The following is a 23,734-nucleotide window of genomic DNA, read 5'->3' on the forward strand; positions in this document are numbered from 1 at the left end:
AGCTCTAGGATGATGTTATTAACACGAGTTCAATTTGACATTTAAAACGTCTTCTGGAAGGAATGGTTATCCAAATGTCTGTCTGAAGTATCAGAATTGTACCAATAGAACATATAAAACATGTAACTATGATGTGATTACATGTTAGCCGCACCCTTACACCAATTTGGGGCTTCCCTGGTAGCTCAGATGGCAAAACATCTGCCTGCAATGCAGAAAACCTGGGTTCAATCCCTGGGTTGGGAAGATTCCCAGAAGAAGGGAATGGCAAACCACTCCAGTATTCCTGCCTGGAGAATTCCATGGACAGCCCACGGGGGTCACAAAGAAGTCAGACATGACTGAGTGCCTAACACACAGCTTTCACTTTAAACCAACTTGTCACTAAGTAACAATGTTTCTCAAAACATCTAAAACTTGTATGAAAGAGGCTACTTTGCACTGACTGTAATGGGTAATTAATTCAAACTGCACATGGGGGCCTCAATCAATTGGTGGAGATCCTGTGTCCCACTGAACTCAGGAAATCTCAAGGCATATCCACCACTGCAGAAATACACATCACTGGAGGAGCAGCCATTCATTCCAGCTCTCCCGTCCTTTTCTCCCCAGTCTGTCCAGGGATCAGGATCAAGGTGGGAGACCATAAAACAGACAGATTATAACTGCACTACCATTTACTTTCCTTTTCTTTCCCCAAAGCAAAGAGTTTTGAGATTATCACTAGTTAATACCAAAACCCCGGTGACATATAGAAACAAACCTTCACACTAAAAAATTTTTTTTTTGTAGACTTTTTTTTTTTTAATATTAGTTGGAGGCTAATTACTTCACAACATTTCAGTGCATTTTGTCATACATTGATATGAATCAGCCATAGAGTTACACGTATTCCCCATCCCGATCCCCCCTCCCTCCTCCCTCTCCACCCGATTCCCCTGGGTCTTCCCAGTGCACCAGGCCGGAGCACTTGTCTCATGCATCCCACCTGGGCTGGTGATCTGTTTCACCATAGATAGTATACATGCTGTTCTTTTGAAATATCCCACCCTCACCTTCTCCCACAGAGTTCAAAAGTCTGTTCTGTACTTCTGTGTCTCTTTTTCTGTTTTGCATATAGGGTTATCGTTACCATCAATTCCAGGAATGGAGACATTCAATCAGGTACAACTGTAACTACAGAGCTAAATATCATCCGAATCTTACTGCATATTAATACTTAAGGCATTCTAGAAACCATCGTGAAGATGTATGCATACTTAAATACAAAGAATTGTCCTCAGATCATTTCCAAGTTGTTATGAAACTGTCAACAGAAATTTTAACAATTAAAATGGACAAATATCAGCTTTCCTCTTTTGGAAAAAGTGATGTCTTTCAAGACATGTCTGAAATGAAATTTTGCCCCTATAATTTTTTTTCCTTTGAGAATTGCACTTTTCTGACAGCAATATGCAGTTCCACGCAGATCCACCCACTTCCCACTGCTTTTCAGACTTATGTAGCAGAAGCGCCACCAATACACATACATATTCATAAGCTGTCTGAAGCATTAATTCCACACATGGCAATGTATACTTGCATCTGTGGTTGGAGCTTCTAATTTGCAAAAGCAAATATAATGTGTCTAAAAATCTTGATGAGTGAGTCTTTCAAATTCAAGCCCAGAACATTAGGGATCCACGTATACATAATTTCAAGCAGCAATAGATCTAAGTTTTCTGACTACCTAATATAATTCTCTCCAAGTCAGAGTGTCACTATATGAATCTGATTATTGCCAATGCTAATTTCTCTAATTTACTTCATATATGTATTTCAGGTTATAAATATTCATAACCAAAGTCCTCTGATAGTATCCCCTTCTACTAGTCTAAACTAAATTCTACTTTCTATAACACAGATCTATTTTCTCCCATTCTAATTTATCAAATAGCTAAGAAAAGTAGTTGGCGGTATCTCTTCCAAACAAAGAAACAACAACCTAAACTTTCATTTCAGTGTATAATGAGCTAGTTGAAACAAAGACAATGAAATATTCAAAGCGTCTTATGTATCACTGATTTCTCATTTTTCTTCTTCCCTTTTTTTTGGTAATAATCTCACCAGTGGTTGAGCCGATCCACTTCTGTCCTTGAGTTCTAATTCTACTCTAGTTAAACTATATGTTCATGGAGTTCTCAAGGCAAGAACATTGAAGTGGTTTGCCATTCCTTTCTCCAGTCTTGACGAAAGTCTTCTATTGACGAGTGTGAAAGAGGAGAATGAAAAGGCAGACTTAAAACTCAACATTCAGAAAACTAAGATCATGGCATCTGGTCTCATCACTTCGTGGCAAATAGATGGGGAAATAATGGAAACGGTGACAGACTTTATTTTTAGGGAGTCTGAGATCACTGCAGATGGTGACTGCAGCCATGAAATTAAAAGACACTTGCTCCTTGGAAGAAAAGCTATGAAAAACCTAGAAGGCATTTTAAAAAGCAGAGACATCACTTTGCCAACAAAGGTCTGTCTAATCAAAGCTATGATTTTTCCAGTAGTCATATATGGATGTGAGAGTTTGGACCATAAAGAAAGATGAGCACCAAAGAATTGATGCTTTTGAACTGTGGTGTTGGAGAAGACCCCTGAGAGTCCCTTGGACTGTAAGGAGATCCAACCAGTCCATCCTAAAGGAAATCGGTCCTGAATATTCATTGGAAGGACTGATGCTGAAGCTGAAACTCCAATACTTTGGCCACCTAATGTGAAGAACCGACTCACTTTTTCAAATGACCCTGATGCTGGGAAAGATTAAAGGCAGGAGGAAAAGGGGACAACAGAGGAAGAGATGGTTGGATAGCATCACCGACTCTATGGACGTGAGTTTGAGAAAACTCTGGGAGTTGGTGATGAACAGGGAGGCCTGGTGTGCTGCAGTCCATGGGGTTGCAAAGAGTTGGACACAACTGAGCAACTGAACTGAACTATAAATGAGCAGATTTCCCTTTTACTCCTCTTTCTTGGGTGCGCAGCGGGGGGGTAGCGGGGGGGGGGCGGTATCTCCATGAGGTGGCAGCTACTTAAGCCAAGAATAACCCTAGTTTGCTAACTCAGGACTTTAAAGCACAGAAATTTGTACATAAGTGCTTGAAAAATAAATAATTAAAGGACTGGCATCAATCTAAAAGCACATAAACAGTTTGCAAGCGTCAAAGTTGTAGACTTGCTAATTTCTTGGCAAATTTCAATATGACAAAAATCATTAAAAGGTGAAAACCTCAATTAAACAAGTAAATTGTCTTAATGTGGTTAAACACGTGACATGTTAATGAATTAACTTTGTAAATCAGTGGAAAAAAAATTGCTTCTCTGCTAATATTTCGAAAAAGATAACAAATTACTTTGCTCAGATTTTGACTGTTTACTTTTGTTGATTTTATTAACCATGCCAGTGGTTCAAAACAGACACCTGAAATTGCTAGGGTTTCCTGAGGAAAGCCTATCGCTATATTTGGAGTTGTGTTATTTATAACACTTATTTCCTCTTTCTAAAAGGTTGCAGGAGCAAGGTTTAAAAATGTTTACTGTTAAAAAATGTTTATTAAAGTATCTTGCAAATGAACATAGAATGTTTAGAAGTTCAACAACTTGCTTGGGCAGCACTGTACTCTCTTACAGAGTGGCTTTGCAACAAATATATGGATCTTCCAGAAAGTCCCAAACTATTTACAGATAGTAGTCATAGATCCTCATCATTTGCAGAGTCTGTATTTGTAAATTCACCTACTGGCTGAAATGTATTTGTAACCCCCAAGCCGGTATTCACGATGCTTCTATGGTCATTTGCAGACACTTTTCGGTGTTTCATAGAGCAGCAAATTTCTGAGTCACCTGACATGCACATCCCCAGCTGAAGCTCTGCCTTCACATCGTGCTTCTTTCGATGATTTCATTGTTTAAAGTGTCCCCGAAGCATAATGCATAAGTGCTGTCGAGTGTGCCTGAGTCTAAGAAAGGAAGTTGCAATGGGCCTGAAGGAGAAAAATATGTGAGTCAGATTAGCTTCATTCAGGCATGAGTTAGAGTGGTGGCCAACGAGTATATTGAACACGGTATCTTTAAACAAAAACACACATAAACAAGATTGCGTACTGATTCCTTGACAAATGTGGCCAGAGGCTTACAGGGCCCAATCTGGCATTTCCCGTGTGAGCAGTGGTTGGGGATTTGCTAAATCAGTGTTCAAAGTAACTTTGTAGAATATAACTACTACCAACTGTGTTATTTCTAATCAATTTGACTGTGATCTACCACCCTGGGCTTCCCAGGTGGCGCTGGTAGTAAAGAGCCCACATGCCAATGCAGATAGATTGTTAAGAGGTGCGGGTTTGACCCCCAGCTCAGGAAGATCCATTGGAGGAGTGCATGACAACCCACTCCGGTATTTCTGCCTAAAGAATCCCATGGACAGAGGAGCCTGGGGGCTGCAGTCAGAAGGTTGCACAGAGTTGGACACAACTGAAGTGACTTCACACACATGCACCCATACCATCCCAAGGATAGGCAGCACTGGGAGTAAAACAGAATGTTTAACATTTGTTGGTTTATTAAGAGTGTTATCTCAAACACATGAAAAGATGCTCAACTCAACATCACTCATTATCAGAGAAATGCAAATCAAAACCACAATGAGGTACCATTACACGCCAGTCAGAATGGCTGCTATCCAAAAGTCTACAAGCAATAAATGCTGGAGAGGGTGTGGAGAAAAGGGAACCCTCTTACACTGTTGGTGGGAATGCAAACTAGTACAGCCACTATGGAGAACATTGTGGAGATTTCTTAAAAAACTGGAAATAGAACTGCCATATGACCCAGCAATCCTACTCGTGGGCATACACACCGAGGAAACCAGATCTGAAAGAGACATGTTGAACCCCAATGTTCATCGCAGCACTGTTTACAATAGCCAGGACATAGAAGCAACCTAGATGCCCATCAGCAGACGAATGGATAAGGAAGCTGTGGTACATATACACCATGAAATATTACTCAGCCGTTAAAAAGAATACATTTGAATCAGTTCTAATGAGATGGATGAAACTGGAGCCCATTATACAGAGTGAAGTAAGCCAGAAAGATAAAGACCAATACAGTATACTTACGCATATATATGGAATTTTAAAAGATGGTAACGATAACCCTACATGCAACACAGAAAAAGAGACACAGATGTACAGAACAGACTTTGGGACTCTGTGGGAGAAGGCGAGGGTGGGATGTTTCAAGAGAACAGCATCGAAACATGTATATTATCTAGGGTGAAACAGATCACCAGCCCAGGCTGGATGCATGAGACAAGTGCTCGGGCCTGGTGCACTGGGAAGACCCAGAGGAATCGGATAGAGAGGGAGGTGGGAGGGGGGATCGGGATGGGGAACACATGTAAATCCATGGCTGATTCATGTCAATGTATGACAAAACCACTACAATATTGTAAAGTAATTAGCCTCCAACTAATAAAAATAAATGAAAAAATAAAAAGTGAAAATGTAAAAAAAAAAAAAAAGAGTGTTATCTCTACTCTAAAGTAACCAAATAAACAAAAACCTTGACTTCTATGGATTGACCATGGTAATTTTGGGTCTAGTAATGATATTACTTTTCTAGTGAAATCCGGATTCCTAAACTCATCACTCTTCTTCCTTTCCCATGTCTTCTTATTTGCAAAGACCATGTTTCAGGAAAATAGTAACATGTTCTACCTTATAAAACCCACAAGTAAAATTGTGAACACTACAAATTCTGCATATGGCTAGATGCCAACATCAGAAAGGAGGGGAAAAACACCTGTTTCTGAAAAAAATATTTTGTTGTTGTTGCTGGATTTCCTTGAAAGAAAAAGACTTTAGCAATTTTATACATCTGTCCCTGGAGGGCTATCGCATGAATATCATTAGGTTGTTTCAGCCTCTATTTCATTTATCCTTCATACCCTTTCCTTCTCTCTCCATACGTGCTCCCTATCCGATAAGAACACTGGCTCCAATCCTTATTAAAAAAATTACTATATGCCATATGAATTAAATTTAGAATTTTTTTTTTAAACTTGGGAATTTAAGATAAGGCAATAAACACTTCTGTGTAATACCTCTGCCTACTTAATTGTCAGGACCTGTATGAGGTTAAGCAACCAATCTTTGTCTCCAGAGAAACAGAACCCAATAGAGTTGTGTGTGTTTGTGTATGTGTATATATTCTCTATGTGTGTATTATGTGGTTGCCGAGGCTGGCAAATCCAAAAATTATCAATCAGACAGGAAAGCTGGAAACTCAGGCAGGAGCTGATGCTATAATCTTGAAGCAAAATTTCTTCTCAGTATTTGCTCTTTAGGCCTTCAACTGAATTGATGAGACCCATCCACAGTATTACTTAAGTCAACTGACTGTAGATGTAAACCACAACTAAAAAATACCTCTTCACACCAAGACTCATATTAATGTTTAACCAACTGGACACCACAGTTAAATCAAGGTAACACACATAAATAACCGTCACAGTACTCTACCCCATAAAGTTGCCTCCAATAAATACCAATAAGCTACAGGGAAACGGAATGAACTGAGGCAAGAGTCCTGGGATGAAATCGCAGCTCTTTCACTAACTGTATGGTTTTAAGAAGATCACATTATTTTCCTGAACCTCGGTATGCTTATTTGCAAAAAAAAAAAACAAAAAAAAACCCAAACACTGGTGTGGTGGTATTTTACAGATTTGATAAAGAGCTTAAGGCAATCAAGGAGTGGCAGTGCAGTGTTATTACTGTCTATGTCTTTTATAACTGTATTAAATATATATCACTAGTATATTCCTAACACACAGTAGATGTTTCATAAATGTGTGTAAGAAAGAAAGGAAGGAACAAGGACGGGAAAAAAGGGAGGGAGGGAAGAAAGAAGGAAGAAAGAAAACATGAATGAAGAAATAAACATCAAAGTTCACTTCTGGAAAAAACCTAAAATCACAGTTCTTGAGACTACAGGAAAAACACAAAAATTAAAAAAAAAAAACAAAAACAGCCCCTTATTTCCAAAAATTTAGACCTGAAGTGGTAAAGAAGGCCGGTTGGCAAATACAAACATTTATAAACATAATGCAAACATTAAGAAAGAGATACAGAAGCGAATACATCTAATGCATAAAGAATTCTCGTTTAAGACAAAAAAAAGGCACATTCTGAGCCTATGAAGGGTCAAAAACCAAACACAATGTATGCAATAGCCACCTAAAGACATTACAGTGGAGGGATCTAGCTGTGGCTATGTAAACCTGGCTTACCTCACAAATTAATTGATAAGGAGCAGAGTGTTGCTAAATTTAAAACAAGGTTAAAAAGCAACATCTTGAGAATGACACTGCTGGAAGGAAAGTGTAAGGGAGAACTGTAACCCAGTCAGCTGGAGTGACAGATAAGAGATTAGAGCCTGTAGATCCATTAATGTTTATATCAAATTATCCAAGGAAAAGAACCTTATCAGGTGACCCAGTAAGGCAATGAGGTTTTCCCATAGCCTAGATGGAATATCCTTGAACACCAATCAATTCCTTATGTTTCGATTCTGAGCCAGTTTAGCAACTTTCTAGCTACTGATTCTGCTTTACAGTTACCTTGCTATCGAGAAGCAATGCCATGGAAAGCATATCACTCATCATAAACTGGTAAACAGGCATTCTGGTTCACAAAAATAATGTTTGAGGAGTTTTATCAGCAGGGGGTTTGTTTTTTAGGAGATACAGTAACTCTGGCTAGAAGGGAAACAAAATTTCTGGATTTTAAAATTTGAGAACCAGAAACTGCATCTCATTGAGCCAGTCTTGGGATAGGCCAGCCTGACAGGCCATGCATGGCAGCCCTTTCTGTATTCCTCCCTAATATAGATCTTTGAATCATTCCTGAATGTTGAAGGCTGAAAAGACCCAGAGACCTCACGGGAAAAAACAAAAAAAGATAGAGGATAAGAAGTATTTCAATGGGCAGAAAAATTTTGAGTAGACCATTCCAGATGGAAAGAAAAATAGCTAAGGTTCAAAGATGGGGAAACAAAATGTACATACTGATTAGAACAAACAGTCAAACTTTGATGTCCATACACAGGAAGACTGAACAAGAAAACTGGACAGGTTGACTGGCCATTTAGACCATTGTAAGTGACCAGATTAGATAATGGTTTTTATTTTACTGGCAATGGGAAGCCTCCAAATTTTCCTTTGAGATGGTGAATATCAAAATTTTAAGTACAATTACTTAATTAAGAGGATAATAGATTTCTTAGAGGAGAGAGTGACTGGTCCATGAAGCTTACTGCAATAGTCTACACAGTAGGTAGTAAGAATATTAGTTGGAAAGATGGTTGTCAAAACCAACCAAAGTAAAGGTAAGATCCTAAAGAAAGGATAATCATTGGGATTCACTGAGCATCTGATTCAATGTGAAAGATGAGGGACCCAGTAAGGTTGATACGTACTCCAAGATTAGGAGTAACAGTATGCTAGTGCCACTAAGGGAAACGCGCATGCCAGGGGAAAAAAGCAGGCATACGGTAACAGGAAAGACAAAAAGGTTGGGTTTAGACAATCCAATATTTGGTCTTAGGTAACGAACCCAGTTGCATATGCTATGCTAAATACTGATATTAAGAGATTAAAACCATTAGTGTAAAATGATGTTTGAAATGTATCAAATAGCATATCAATGATTTTAAAAAAAACACATATGCATGTACTAAGGAGAAAAAAGGAAAATTAAAATATACCAATTAATCCTGGAAGTTTTCACAAGAGAAAGGTGTTTTGAGCTATAGTTTCAAAAAATTTACATTACAAAGATAGGATCAAAATACAGGGATTGCCTTTTCAGTGCTGACACAACACGGTAAAAAGCCGGCAATAAATATTTATTAAACAATGGTACTTATCAATGAAAATAAAGGTAGCATATATTGATAAGTAAGATGATACAGATATCTAAATTTTAAAACAAGCTGAATCTTAAATTTACACAGATCTTCTTCTTTCCTTTTTATACCCATATTCTGCAAGTTTAATAACTTAATAAAGTATGTCTATGTATGTGTGTCTAAAACATTGTTAATAAATATACTGTTTCCATTGTTCCCCTTCAATTAAAAATATTAGTAAGGTATTAATGGATAACCTTATTATAAATCATGGGCAAACTGACTCAAGTTTTTAAGGATTATACATTTAAATGGTAGAACTATCCTGCTTTTTATTTCATAATCTGAACTATTTATAAAATAATATTTTAATTATTTAAAGGCATTTTTGTTTATGACTGAGAAAACTCATAACCCTAGGGTGAAAACACAGGTACATAATTATAAAATGACACATGTGGTGGATATTTTTACATGTCATCCTGGCTAGCCTACAGTACCCAGTTATTTAATCAAACATGAATATAAATGTTGCTGTAAAGGTGTTCTGTAGATATGATTCATATCTACAGTCCTTTGACTTTCAGTAAGAAAATCACCCTCGATCATCTGGATGAACTTTATCCAAAGTGTCTGAAAGCCTAAGAGCAAAACGGAGGTTTCCCTGCCTGATAGATTACATATTTCAGACCTGCCAGCTCCTGCAATCAAGTAAGTCGATTCTTTGAGATACTCCTTCACACACACACACACACACACACACACACACACACACACACACACACACACACACACCCCCTTATTGATCTGTTTCTCAGGAGAACCCTGACTAATACAACATGACAAATGCCTTGGCAGAGGTTTGAGCACCCAAGTTGAACAATCTGTGGGGGTAGTGAAGGATCCACTGAGACGGTTTCATTTGGCTGAATCCTGAAGCTATGGCACCAGGCAGGGAAAGAAGGTAAAAAGGTTGGGGGGTGGTAGTGCAATCTACGTAGAAGGACCAAAATGGTCAGAGGTCCAGAGGTTTGAGAGAGTATCACTGTATGCAGGGAAAGGCTAATTATGTATCCAAAGCAGAAACTGCAGGCACAAGAGGGGCATGTTTAGAAGATCTGTCTGAATGGGTCATGCTCTGCCCAGGGGGCAACAGGAGGCACAGCTGAATTTTAAGTGAGGGACAGACATGATCTGAATTATATTTTAGAAAGACCGCTTTTGTGAGGCAAAGTATAGGAGACAGGTGATATTACTGTTACACTTCTGCTGTCTCTCTTTACAGTGAATGATATTAAAAACCTGAGTAAATTTCTTTGTTAATAATCATGGTTGCAATTATAAAGAATGCATGGTAGCTGAGGAAGTTGAATGAGTTAATATACCCTTTAGTGGTACATATGTCAAAATCCAATCTAGCAAGCTGAGTCTTTACTCTTCACAACCACAGAAAGCTGGAGATTTTCCAAATGTCCCACCCACCCACAAAGACAGGCATATGTAAAGGGCAAGGCAATCTAACAACACTACTCTGCGTGGTTGACAAGACTAAACTGTTTAAAAGCAGTTTTGCAGCTAACAGTCTAGTACTTTCGGTCCTTTCTTGACAGCTGACAGAGATACCAAGAATCGAAATACTTGCCTGACTCTTCTGTATGCTGTCTACCCCATAAATGTGTCCACCGCCCTCCCTTTTTGTTTCAAGGAAGCACTAACTCGAAAACATCAAGAAGCACTAACCTCTCTGCACGTACCAAACCAGTAGAAGACGCCCGAATGTGCTGCTTTGCGAAACCCAGCCCTGTGCATAAGCCTAACTAAGAAAACACATCCTAATTTTTAAAACTGAGTTACCACAGCAACAAAGTGAACAGTTAAGAAACTATGAACTTAATCAATGCAAGTCATTGTTGAAAAGATTGTCCCCTGAGACAAATCTCTTGCTGCTAAGATTATTGCTATTTATCTGAAGTGTTTTCTGAAAAGGTAAGAATGACTGACTGAGGACTTCAGATCAATGAGATTTTTTTTTGTTTTTTTTTTTTCAATGAGCTAAAGCTCACAGTAGACCTAAGCTACAGTTTTAATCATGGCATTAATCAATAACAATTGCACCCAAGAGAATGCCAGCATAGGTTTTTCAGGAAGTCTCGTAGGGCTTAAACTGCTATACTTGTGGAAATAGTCAATATTATGTGTTGTAAAATAGAATTCAGGTTGATTTTCTTCCTATTTCCCCAGAGCAGAATTTGGGTGCTAAAAACCCAGAAACATTAGCCTGGTGCATTATGAACATTAATGTGTTTAAGAATCACCTGGGGATCTTGTTAAAATGCAGATTCTGAGTCAGTTGATTTGGGTGAGGCCTGAGATCTGCATCTTTGCAAGTTCTCAGGTGATGTCAGCAGAGCATCCCTGAAGTGGCAAGATGACAGAATCCATTACTGACTGGTCAACAGAAAGAGCCAAAGGCAGCACACTGGCAGAGGGATGCTTACAAAAGGACCTGGCTGCAAAAGAGATTCTGCTTCTAGATCTTCCACCCCAAACTGCCCCCTATGAAAACGAGAAAATGGCAACACTAAGCTTACCTTGAAGAGTAGCATTTTCCAAATGTATCCAAAGGAGCCCTAGTTATTTGGGATATTAATAGGTGTTGTCAGAAAAATAAGATGCTAATAAGAGGCTCAGTGATCATTTTGTTTAACTGAGTTAAACATTAAAAATTGCTAACATTCATTAAACACTGTGTGTCAGGCATTGCTCTAAATGCTTAATATGGAATAAGTCATTTAATCTTCACAGCAACACTATGGGGTAGAAAGTATATCATCATCCCCATTTTACAGACATGGAAAAAGCAACAAGGAGCGGTTAAGTAAGTAGCCCAAAGTCACAACCCTGGGGAGCTGCAGAGCCAGGAGGCCACCTCTGGCAGGCTGCCTCCAGAGCAGAGACTCTGACCTCTGGAACACCAGCACATCTCAGTGCTGGGAAGTGTGTGTCACTGCAAGGTGACAGAAGTACTTGCAAGCTGCCAACGAAGGGGACCAGAGGATGGAGAGGAAAGAGGAAAACTGAGAAGTTAGGGTAAGACAGGAAAAGGGAACAAGCTGGAGAAGCAAAAATTCAGAACATGGAAGTAATATTTGGAGAAAAATAGATTGAGAAGAGTGCAGGATCATCCATCCAGACCCTGACACGTGGAATAAAGACCAATCTGCTTGGCAAATAAACGTCCAAGAGAGGAAAGCAAGTCAAGTTCTAGAACTCACCAACCACAGGAGGACAGAACAGTTTACTTCCACCAAGTATACTAAGAAGCCCTCACAGATAAGAGTCATGCTTATCCTTACACTAATGACCTAATTTATAGATTCTCTGGGCCCCCTGCTAGGCCTCTTCCTTCTTCCCACAGGATTGTTTGGACATTTTGCTTCTAATTAGCAACTTTGTGAGAGTGAGTGGGGAGAAGATTAAATCAGGGTTTGGAGTTTTCTTTTTGTTCTTATCGAAGGATCTAGCAATAGGTTAGGAATAGGGAGATTAGGATGTGAAACTAATGATGAAAATACATTCTCATTAAGCCTAGATTTCATGCACCCACTTTGCTTGGCCTTCACATTGCCAGAGAAGAAATGCACTGAACGTACCCAGTCTGATGTGGTCAGACCACAGCCAGCACATTATGCAGAGTATATTCCAGGTCAGGCAGAACCATAAACAAAGCAGTTGTTTGGTTAGATGAGTCCTAGGAAACAGTTCAGATTGTTCAGACAAGCATTAAAACAAAAACTGACCTCGGAAAGTTCTGACATTCACTGATCCCTAATGCAATATATATGCAGAGATACTCACGGAAAACGCCAGCACTAGCTTAAGGAAAAGCAAAACCTTAACTGGAGATGAGGAACTGCCTTTCAGAGTCCTCAAAGGATCTGATATGTAAGTGTATTTACAAGTACTAAAATGAAGGGGTTTTTTTTGTTTGTTTTTTTCAAATGGAACAAGAGAGGGCCTTTGCTTCTGTATTGAGATGTGTCCTAACAACTGTACTTATTCTTCACCATCGCCTCCCCCAGAAGCACTGATGCCTGGTATTTATGAGGGACCTCTATTAGTAGGGCTCTGAGATGAAGCAGTGTAATTCTGTTATGTGTTATGCTAGGACTTCAACCCACATTTACAAACTTCTCACATATTTTAATTATATCTGAATGTTTGCCATCAGCATGTTCCTTTTTTTAAAAAATAAGAATCCTTCATTGTTCCAAGACACAAATCATATCCCTTTCAATTCCAGATGAAAACATGTTAGGCCTATTTATGATTGTATTTCAATAGACAAGTATACACATGTAAAGGAGTTTCAGTGTTATTTAAAAATACACTTCAATAGGTCTCATTGTGTTGATATTAGCAAAGCTCTCAAGAAAATGCTTCCAGGTGGCAGGCACCTGCTCTGGCTTTGAAACACCAACCTCAAATCCTATAGTCAAGCACTGAAATGGGGAAGAGCAACAAACTATGTATTTCAGCACCTAGCCATGTTGGCAGCTCATTTGGAACTGGTTATTGCCAGCTGGGCATTTTGCCATTTCCTTGAGGCAAAATTAAAGTGGAAGATGCAAGGGTTTTATTGTAATTTTCCACCACATATTTATATCATTATGGGTTTTGTGCTGCTCTAGTCCCCCATATAGTCTTACTGAATATCTTCTTATTATGTCAACAGAATCTGAAGCAAATATAGGAGGAGGCAGTAGAAACAAGTGGGCACTGTGTACACGACATGACTGCTGAAGTTAACACTATGCCTATCCATATGGGCTCCATAATTCGCAGGGCCCCACGCAAGATGCAAAAGTGAGGCCCTCCCTGTTCAAACGACAGAGGGCAAGTTCCAGAAAAGGTACTAGAGAAGCAAGGTCTTCCCTCTGTCCTGCAGCTTCTCTCTCAACAGGGCACAGTGTTGTTTATTTGCTACTCAATGCAACAACCCTTCGGTCACCGGAATCCCTGCAGAGTGAGCCTCTGTACAGCAGCTGGGGAGGTCAGAAGCTCAGGCATCTCCCCTCCCACAGGCGCGGCCTCCAGGCAGATCGCAGGAGCACGGCAATCTCTACACAAGGAGGGACCTGGACTGGGTTCCTAGACGGGGCTGGGGGGGAGGTTTCACCCTACACAGTGACACTCCAGGATGTGGACAACTGTTAACAGTGTCCTGTCCTGAGACACAGACCCCGAGCCTCCCCTTGCAGGGACTAGAGGCAGCAGCCGTTGTGTGCACAGAGGAAAAGCCCAGGTCTTTGGGGTCCTACGAGTGGGGGTGTAAGCAGCGGAGAACAGAAGAGAACCCACCCCAAGGAGGCAGTCACTCAAACCAAGGCTTCCAGTTCCTGGACACAGCTCCACTGTCTTGCCAGACTTCATTTACAAAACACAAATTCAAACAAAAAACTAAGGACTTCAAGTCCGGAAGGTTAGGATGTTGAACCCCAACTGAAAGCTCTGGTCACAAGCCCACAAAGCCAGCCCTGATTCATGTAAAAACCCCAGGTCTGTGCTCACGTCTGCAGGATGCACACTAAAACTGAACAAGAGAGACCTCAGCATGCCTCCTGCACAAGGCTGCCATGCACACTCATCGTGTGTGCCTTAAATACACACACACACACACACACACACACACACACACACGAGAACACATGCACACAAATGAGTACACGGAAAACTAAGACAACCTGAGTGAACCTGGGTAAAGGTGGGCATTACCAATGTCAGTGTCTTACTTATGATACTATAATACAACTCTGCACAATGTTACCTTTGGGAGAAACCATGTAAACTGTACAAGAGATTGTCTGCGTTATTTCTTACAACTGAATACTGCAAGGCCTATTAAATGGACAAAATATAGCATACAGGCAATCATCACTGCAACTACCTATACCTGGATACATTCAGAACATTAAATTGTATCTAATTTGACTTGACATGATATAAAAGAGCGATCCTTGAAATAACTAGCTCAAATACAAATCTGCAATCAGCATGTTAACCACACAGTGTACTATCAGGAGGAATGTGTTCAGTTTTACCTCTTATTGAAACTTCTCTTATCTACTTGAGATAAAATGAAAACACGAATTGAGAAACTACAGAAATACTCTGGAAACTGAAGTGGCCTACTCAAAAGCATGACTTTATGCACAAAAGGGGGAGAAGTGTGTGTGGAAAAGCACAAACTCAACTTTAAATTCAAAAGCAAATTGAACTTCTTACATCCAGAGTTAGGCCTGCCTACCATTTACGATTGAAAGGATGTATTTGCTGCTGGTACAGTGACTTAATTTTTACATGAAAAGATAAAACATCTTGCCTGTTAGATGCAGAAACATCACAATGAGAAACCTTTGAATTCTCACCAGGCTGAGTTCCCATGGAACTGAGCCAGGTGAGAATTCCATGCTGCTCTTTAGGACTGGATCAGGAAGATCCCCTGGAAGAGGGCATGGCCACCCACTCCAGTATTCTTGCCTGGAGAATCCCACGGATAGAGGAACCTGAAAGGCTCTGGTCCATGGGGTCACAAAGAGTCAGACAGGGCTGAAGTGACTTAGCATGCATGTACATGTGTGGGAATACCCAAAGGGGAATGTTGCAGTGAGGAAGCCAATTCTGACACCACGTTGGAACTGTTTCTTTGACTTGCCTTTTGTTGCTTTTGTTATTATAATCGTACAGAATTGTTTGCCTCAGAGAATCCTGTCCCTCTGCCTGACTGTTAAACTAAAGGGCCTTTGTTCAGAAGCCTGTCCACCTGTGGATGGCAGGAAGGAAGAAATTAACACGTCCCCTGCCTGAGGCTTGCCATTCTAGGAAATGTTTGGAAGATTAATGGCCTTATTTTGCTTGCTCACCTCCCTTCACCTCTAATCTACAAAAGGACCTGGCATCCAGACCCCAATAAGATGGTTATTTTGAGGCGCTAGCCTGCCATCTTCTCGGTCTGCCGGCTCCCCGATTAAAGTCTCTTCCTTGCCTCAATACCTCTCTCTCAGCTTCACTGACCTATCGTGCAGCGAGCAGAGCGAGCTTGGACTCGGTAACAAGAGGGGAAGGGCAAGGCCACTTCTGTAGGGCCTCAGAGACAGACACTGCCCACTGGGCATCTAATTCTACCCTGACTTCCATAAATAAGGTAACAGAAGAGATGTTATATCTCTTAATATAGATCTTAATATCACAGAGCCCAATACATTGGAAATACCAGACTGTAACAGTTTATATCAATCATTGCAGCCTGTTCCCACTGTGACCTCTCAAATGCCCAGCACCAACTCCGTAAGAATTATGCATCTAATTACTATTTCGTGCTCTGCCAGACAGTGCTCAGGGTCAAGATAAGCCCACTTTTGGTTCAAGCCAGAATTTTGCAGAGACATGAAGAACTGATTAAGCGATGAAAGAAGTTTGAGATTCAAATTCATTTTGCCACTGCTAACTCTGCACCTCTGGGTAAAACATTGGGCTGTTCATTAGTTAAATGGAATTTGAATTTCAAAGACAGATGAATATTCATTCACTTTGGCTAATTACATACTAAGGCATTCAAAAAGTATTTGTTGAATGAAAGACTGAATTAATGAATGGATTTGTACAGACATTTCTCCAACCTGGCTTTTTTTCTCTTTACTCACTAAAATTCCCTTTCAGCTTCATTTTGGAGTTAACATATCAAAGTAGAGGGGGAAGAACCACAAATAAAACAGCACTTTGCTCACGACCTCACTTGACTGTTATCGTGCGGGCTCAGCTACATAATTAACCACTGTCAGCGCCAGTCGGACGTGGATCTGCCAACAACTCCCTGTCAGGCTCTGCCAGGTGTGGCAAATTACTGAGGCTTCGTCTAGCCAAGCTCTGAGCCTGGGAGTCTTTAACAAAAAGCACTTAAGAACCTCCCCAGGCAGAGAGCAGCACTGGCTGGCTATCAATGTCTCCTTCTCGCGGTGCCCTAGTTTGTTCTGGCAGCCTCCAAGTCCAATGGATCCCGAGGCTTCTTACTGTGCCAGGGCACTGAAGAACCAGGCTTTTCTCTGTCTCATCTAGGGTCTTCAAGTTCAGGACAGCTCACCTCTTACGTCTGCCTGTGCCCCAGCCACAGTCCGCACACCTGACCTCCATACACTTCTGCAAAGGTATATTAAAAACCGTCTCCACTTGGCGTTAGGCTTGGATCCCAGGCTGGCAGTGTGCCCGTCTCAGTGATTCCCTGCTGCCTCCAGGGCTGGCACGGACACAAATGCAACTCTGTATCTGCTTACCACAAAAACCTTGACTCTGTTCTGTTCCATCACTGGTTCCCCAGCACTTGAAATGAAGCTAATTTTATTTCATGAAATTTAATTAACTACATGCAGAAGTTTTAATGACTATCAAAACAGAGGTAAGCACCAACTTGAATTGTTTCACTATATAAACAGTGTAAAGGATGGTTTAATATTTAAATAAATACCAGTCTAAAAGATGACAGAACGTGTGGCTTAACATAGATAAACAATGCAAAGTACCCTGCGTTGATTCTTAAAAAACAGCTTTCTAAAATTTCCCATTGAAATAATTTGCTGCTCCAACCTTCCTTCTCTTCTTCCAAGCTCTATTTCAGAGGTATCCCTCTGCCTTGAAAACTAAAAAGCTACTACTTTAAAAAGTGCAACAAATGACCTTTTAATCATCAAAGAAAAATTATCAGTTGAGTGAACACTACTATACCACTAAATAATTAATCGTGACATGGCAAAACTACCATTATAAATACCTAAATTATTTACGATAAATCAAACATATGGTAATTAGCTATTTCTTTCTAATCCACTAGTACATCATAGTTGACATGAATGCCATGAAGAGTCTCATGATTTATGTGTTCCCAGCATGTTATCACCTCTCCATTTCAGAAATTCAGTTTCAAAACGTCCTTAGAGCAAAACTGTTGAGAGCAAGATGTTAAACACGACAATGAGAAGAAACCTGAAGAACAAAACACAAGCCTTTGGCACAAACTGAGGTCTGAATATGAACGTACAAAATGAGGAGACATTTACTGATAACATTCTAGCCATTAATCCAAGTGGTACTTAATTAGAGAGGCTGGAACAATTTACAGAACTCTGCAATGGAACAGTCACTGAGAACTCAGCCTGCATCCATGTCTCTGGAGAGTGGGACATGCCTACTCATCACAGGGCACTTCCTAGGCTGTAAACAATACATGTCTTTCCAAGTCTACATACTCACAATCCACTAAATACTTCCAACTATGAGTCAGAGTAGCACAAGTTCAGACTCCCTTTTTCTCCCAGGTAAACTATAGAAATTATAATAGCGCCTATGTATGTCTTATCAGTTTAAATGTGATGCCAGTTTTCTACATATTAATAATATTCACGTCTCCATTAAGTTAAAAAAAAATAATTCTAGCCTCAGCAGAGTTATTTTTAAAAAAAGGGAACACTTTAATGAATGAAACATAGCCATGTCAGTAATTAATCAATACTCCTCTTAGAAGCTTTTTATCAGCAATTTATAGAAGTCAGCACAGAGAGAAAGCCATGCTCCCTAAGCTACCACCTAACAAAAGAAACGGCATGCTCCACAAACTCAGGAATGAAACAGAACCAAGTGGTATGGAGGTGATTTCCATTCTGTTTTAAAAGATATTTTATTGTTACCTAAATCTATTGCTATGAAACCTATACAGTAACATAACAGAAAAAGTATTACCCATGAACACATTTAAATAATCTGGAAAGTTACTTGCTTTTTAAGTTCTCATTATTTACTGCTCAACACATAAACATCTTTTCGTTAACTACTATCCTTATTTTCTCAGGTAATTGCTTTTTCTAATAGTATATATATATATATATATACACATATACACACACACACATACACTCAACCACATAATTAATAATCTTCAGAAGTTTAATTTATTCCAACTCTGCCCTTTATGACAATGTTGGTTTACACTTCTTTAGTTTTGCTGGCAGTCTTATATTTCAATGGAGTGTAAAAGTCGTTGCTTTGGACTGAATGTGTGTGTCCCCCCACAAAAATTCGTATCTTCAAACTCTAAATCCCCAACGTGATGGTATTAGGAGACAGAAGCTTTGGAAGGTAACTGGTCATGAGGGTGGTGCCCTCATGATGGGATTAGTGTCCTTCCATGAAGAAGAGACACAAGAGAGCTTGTTCTTCCTTACTCTTTCCCTGCAACTAAGGACAAAGCAAACAGAAGGCCATTTGCAAACCAAGAAATGGGCTCTCATAAGACAACAGATGTGTTGGCACTTTGATCATCCACTTCCCAGTCTCCAAAACTGTGAGAAATAAATGTTTCTTGTTTAAGCCACTGAGTCTATGGTCATTCAGCAACCAGAACTAAGACGGTTGCCATCAACAATATTATGTCTTCAATAAAGTAAATAACCTATTCCATGTAACCCCGTGACTACTCAAAGTGGTTTCCACACACCAAAACGCCCCAACATTCCATGCTTTCTCTGTTGCTACCTTCAGTATAAAATAAACCACTGCTGATCCACTAGGTTTCAAAAATGACTCATTTTAACTACATTCTCTGGTGGCTCAGACAGTAAAGAATCTGCCTGCAGTGCAGGAGACCTGGGTTTGATCCCTGGGTCAGGAAGATCCCCTGGAGAAGGGGATGGCAAACCACTCCAGTATTCTTGCTTGGAAAATTCCATGGACAGAAGGGCCTGGTGGGCTACAGTCCACGGTTCACGAAGAGTTAGGCACGACTGAGCACTTTCACTCACTCACTTCACTCCAACAAAAGAGACATCTTAAGGCCTGAGGGTTTATAACTAATTTTCCTAATACACATTTATATACTCTCATGCTAGCTGGATTTCTTATTTTGTTTTTTCAAAGAATGAGGTTATATCTCTGAAGTGTTAGTCACTCAGTCGTGTCAGACTCTTTGCCACCCCATGGATCGTAGCCCGCCAGGCTCCTCTGTCCATGGAATTCTCCAGGCAAGAATACTGGAGTGGGTAGCCATTTCCTTCTTCAGGGGATCTTCCTGACCCAGGGATCGAACTTTTATCTCCTGTATTGCAGGCAGATTCTTTACCATCTGAGCCACCAGGAAAGCTAGGATCATCTTAAAAAAAAGAGATTTTTTTTATTTCTTTCAAGCTTACATACCTAACATCTGTGAAATTTTAAACTGAATGTTCTTCACAAGAACACAGAGTGTGACTTCTTCTAAATCAAAATGAAGACACATATGAGCAAATACAAGTGAATGGGTAAATAAATACGGTTAACCTTATAATAATGCCTTCTGTCAACCAAAGCACAGGTGTGAAAGGCAAATTGACACATTTCAACTTTTAAGAAGGTTAAACTTCAAAAATGACCTACGATTCTTTAATTTAGGGGGACATATGCAAGTCCCCCTACTTCTCTGAGGGGGACTCTCTATAGAGCTGTGCGTTCTGGTTTTTACTAAGTCAAACCATGAAAAAAGAATAAGTATAATAAAATTGGGAGAAGAGGAGACATTTGTCTTTATTTAACAAACTCATATGATTCACCATATTCTAGGCACTATTTTTAAGTATTTTACAAATACTAACTCAATAAATCTTCACAACAACTTTATGAGCTGGTACTGTTACGTAATTCCCATTTTACAGATAAGAATGTAGAAGAACAGAGAGATGTAGTAATTAACCTGTCCAAGGTCACTTGGCTAGTAAACTGCTTGGGCCAGTATCTGAACCCAAGTACTAAGACCTCAGAGACTGTGCTCTTAATAATTGCCTTCTTCTAGCCACTGTTTCCCTTATTCTTCTCATAAACTCCACCAAAAAATCCAATAAGAAATCAAGACAACATCTTTATTACAGAAGAAAATGAAAGTGTATAGAGCTTTGGAGTTTTCCTTCTCACGTAAAGGCAATGTAACAATTTTTCACTTTAAAAAAAAAAAGAATGACTTCCAAACACAAATGACAAAAACAGCAGGGAAGGAAAAGCTATTTTCAAGTTTCTAGGAGGTTATCATAAACAATGAAGAGAGAAAAACAAATTAAAGTTTTTTAAGAAATGGCATTTGACACTATCCTTTCTACCTTGCTGTCCAAGACCATTTGAAGGCACTGGACCTGGAGGCTGTGCAGGGCACTCTACAGTGTGAAAATAAGAGATGACCACGCTTGGAAAGAAAAGAGAAGCATATTGTAAGAAAATGCAAAAACACGTAAGGTCTGAATGTTGTGGAAATAAGCCCAGGCTGCTTCTCAATTCATGAGTTTAGCTGAAATGGCAGAACAGATGACAAACAACAACAAACAGAAATATAACTACACAATTTTCTCCAATAGTGGGAATAAATACCCAGAGTTGCTTACTTAATCTGATGCTAATTTACTTTCTGGTTTAAACATTCTAAATATTTGTTATCTATGAAATATTCATGTATCACATTTTAATACCTTGAGGGTTTTATTCTTCAAGGAATTAATTTAGAAGTACCTGCAGTTAAAAATAGCAGACCCTCCTCAAAATAACAGCAAAAGTTTTTATTTAAAGACTTAATATTAATTAATGAGACATCATATGGAACTGGAGGTGAATTCCATCCTCCTGACAGGTAAAATTTCAAATTTCATAATGAACAGTACTCTTGAAATAAATACTTCATTTTATTTTAAAATAAAACAAAAAATGTACCTATTCATCAATATAATTATTTTTGTTCCATTTTACAATACTTTTGTTTCATTTTCTTAAGGAAACCCAATAAATGGTACTTTTTTTCTTTGCAGTTCCACAAAGAACATTATTTAAACACCAAAAATTGGTCTCTTCAATCTGCATCTTTTAGGTATAATTTTTTTTTTACTTTTTAATTTAACTTTTTATTTTATATTTGAGTATAGCCAATTAACAGGGCTTCCCAGGTTGTGCTAGTGGCAAAGAACCTGCCCGTCAATGCAGGAGACATAAGAGATAGGAGTTCGATTCCTGGGTTGGGAAGATCCCTGGAGGAGGTCATGGAAACCCATTAGGACTCCTGTCCATGGAGAATCCCACGGACAGAGGAGCCTGACGGGTATGGTCCACAGGATCACATAGAGCGGGACACAACTGAAGCGACTTGGCATGCATGCACACAGCCAATTAACAGTGTCGGGATAGTTTCAGGCGGACAGCAAAGGGACTCAGCCTTACATATGCAAGTATCCGTTCTCCCCCAGCCACCTGGATTGTATGTGTGTGCGCTCAGTAGCTCAGTCATGTCTGAATCTTTTGTAACCCCAAGGATTGTAGCCCACCAGGCTCCTCTGCCCATGGGATTTTCCTGGCAAGAATACTGGAGTGGGTTGCCATTTCCTCCGTCAGGCAATCTTCCTGACCCAGGGATCGAACTGCTATCTTCCGTGTCTCCTGCACTGACAGGTGGATTCTTTACCACAGAGCCTCCTGGGAATCCCGACCACCTCAATGGGTAAGTATAAGTATTTTTAAAAGATTTGCTTTATTTTTGTGCAAAGTTTAACAAATATTATCAACTTAATCAAAGAAAATTAAATTATAAATAGTTTTAATGTAGTTCTTACTTGTATTAGATGTGATAATAACTTAGCTCAAATCCAACTCATTGTTAGTTTAAGGGAAAAAAATGATTACACAAAATCAAAGCTCCAAATAAGAAATGTTCTACTGAAATAAAAAGAGACTGAAACAGTGCGTTCTTCAAAAGTCAATGTTGTAACATACAAAAGAAGGTTGTGGCAATGTCCACATTAGAGGAGGTAAAGGGCTTCCCAAGTGGCACTAATGGTAAAAGAACTCGCCTGCCAATTCAGGAGGCCTAAGACACACAGGTTTTGATCCCTGGGTCAGGAGGATCCCCTGGAGGAGGGCATGGCAACCCACTCCAGTTTTCTTGCCTGGAGAATTCCTTGGACAGAAAAGCGTGGCAGGCTACCGTTCACAGGGTCACAAAGAATGAGACACGACTGAAGCAACTGGGGGCGCGCGCGCACACACACACGCACACACACACACACACACACACACACAAAGGAGGTAGACATAATCACTAAACACAATCCCTGACCCCAGGCTACCGTTCACAGGGTCACAAAGAGTCAGACACGACCGAAGCAACTTGGGACGCGCGCCCGCACACACGCGCGCGCGCGCACACACACACACACACACACACACACACAAAGGAGGTAGACATAATCACTAAACACAATCCCTGACCCCAGGCAGGATCCTGTAAAAGGAAAAATGCTCTAAAGAAAGTTATTGACTCAGTGGATAAAACTGCGATATGAAAGACAGAATATAGTTTCTCTTGGTAATAAATTTATTGAAGTTGATAATTATACTGTTTGTATAAAAGAATACCCTATCCTTAGGAAATGCAAGCTGCATAAGATGGAAAGACCCATCTCCTGAAGATGTCTGCAACATCCTCAGATGGTTCAGAGGGGGAAAAAAGTGTGAGACTAAAAAGACATATGAGATAAAATGTTTAGGTGAATCTGGATAAAAGGTAGAGAAGTGTTGTTTGTATTATTTTTATCATTTGCAAATTTTATATGAGGCTGAAATTACTTCCAAGTGAAAAAAAAAATAAAAACAATGAAAGACTATTTACCTGAATCAGAAGCATGATATAGATCCTACAGATTGAGCTCACTCTTTACAGGACACAGAAGTGGAGTCCTTGAAG

General features: G+C 39.7%; 1 protein-coding gene across 3 annotated transcripts in view; it reads right to left on the reverse strand.

Moving 5' to 3' along the window:
* The window catches only part of PRKD1 (protein kinase D1), a 340,125-nt gene that overhangs the window by 215,962 nt on the left and 100,429 nt on the right, over positions 1-23,734 (reverse strand). Inside the window, exon 1 of one of the 3 annotated variants that reach the window (XM_043922696.1) lies at positions 3,877-3,898. The exons of the other annotated variants lie outside the window; for them this stretch is intronic. The gene's annotated coding sequence lies outside the window, so the exon portion shown is untranslated. Of the gene's footprint in view, positions 1-3,876; positions 3,899-23,734 lie in introns of those variants that run through there. 3 annotated transcript variants of the gene reach the window in all.

This window comes from Cervus elaphus, chromosome 13 (genome assembly GCF_910594005.1).
Source record: "Cervus elaphus chromosome 13, mCerEla1.1, whole genome shotgun sequence".
In the NCBI taxonomy this organism is placed as follows: Eukaryota; Metazoa; Chordata; class Mammalia; order Artiodactyla; family Cervidae; genus Cervus; species Cervus elaphus.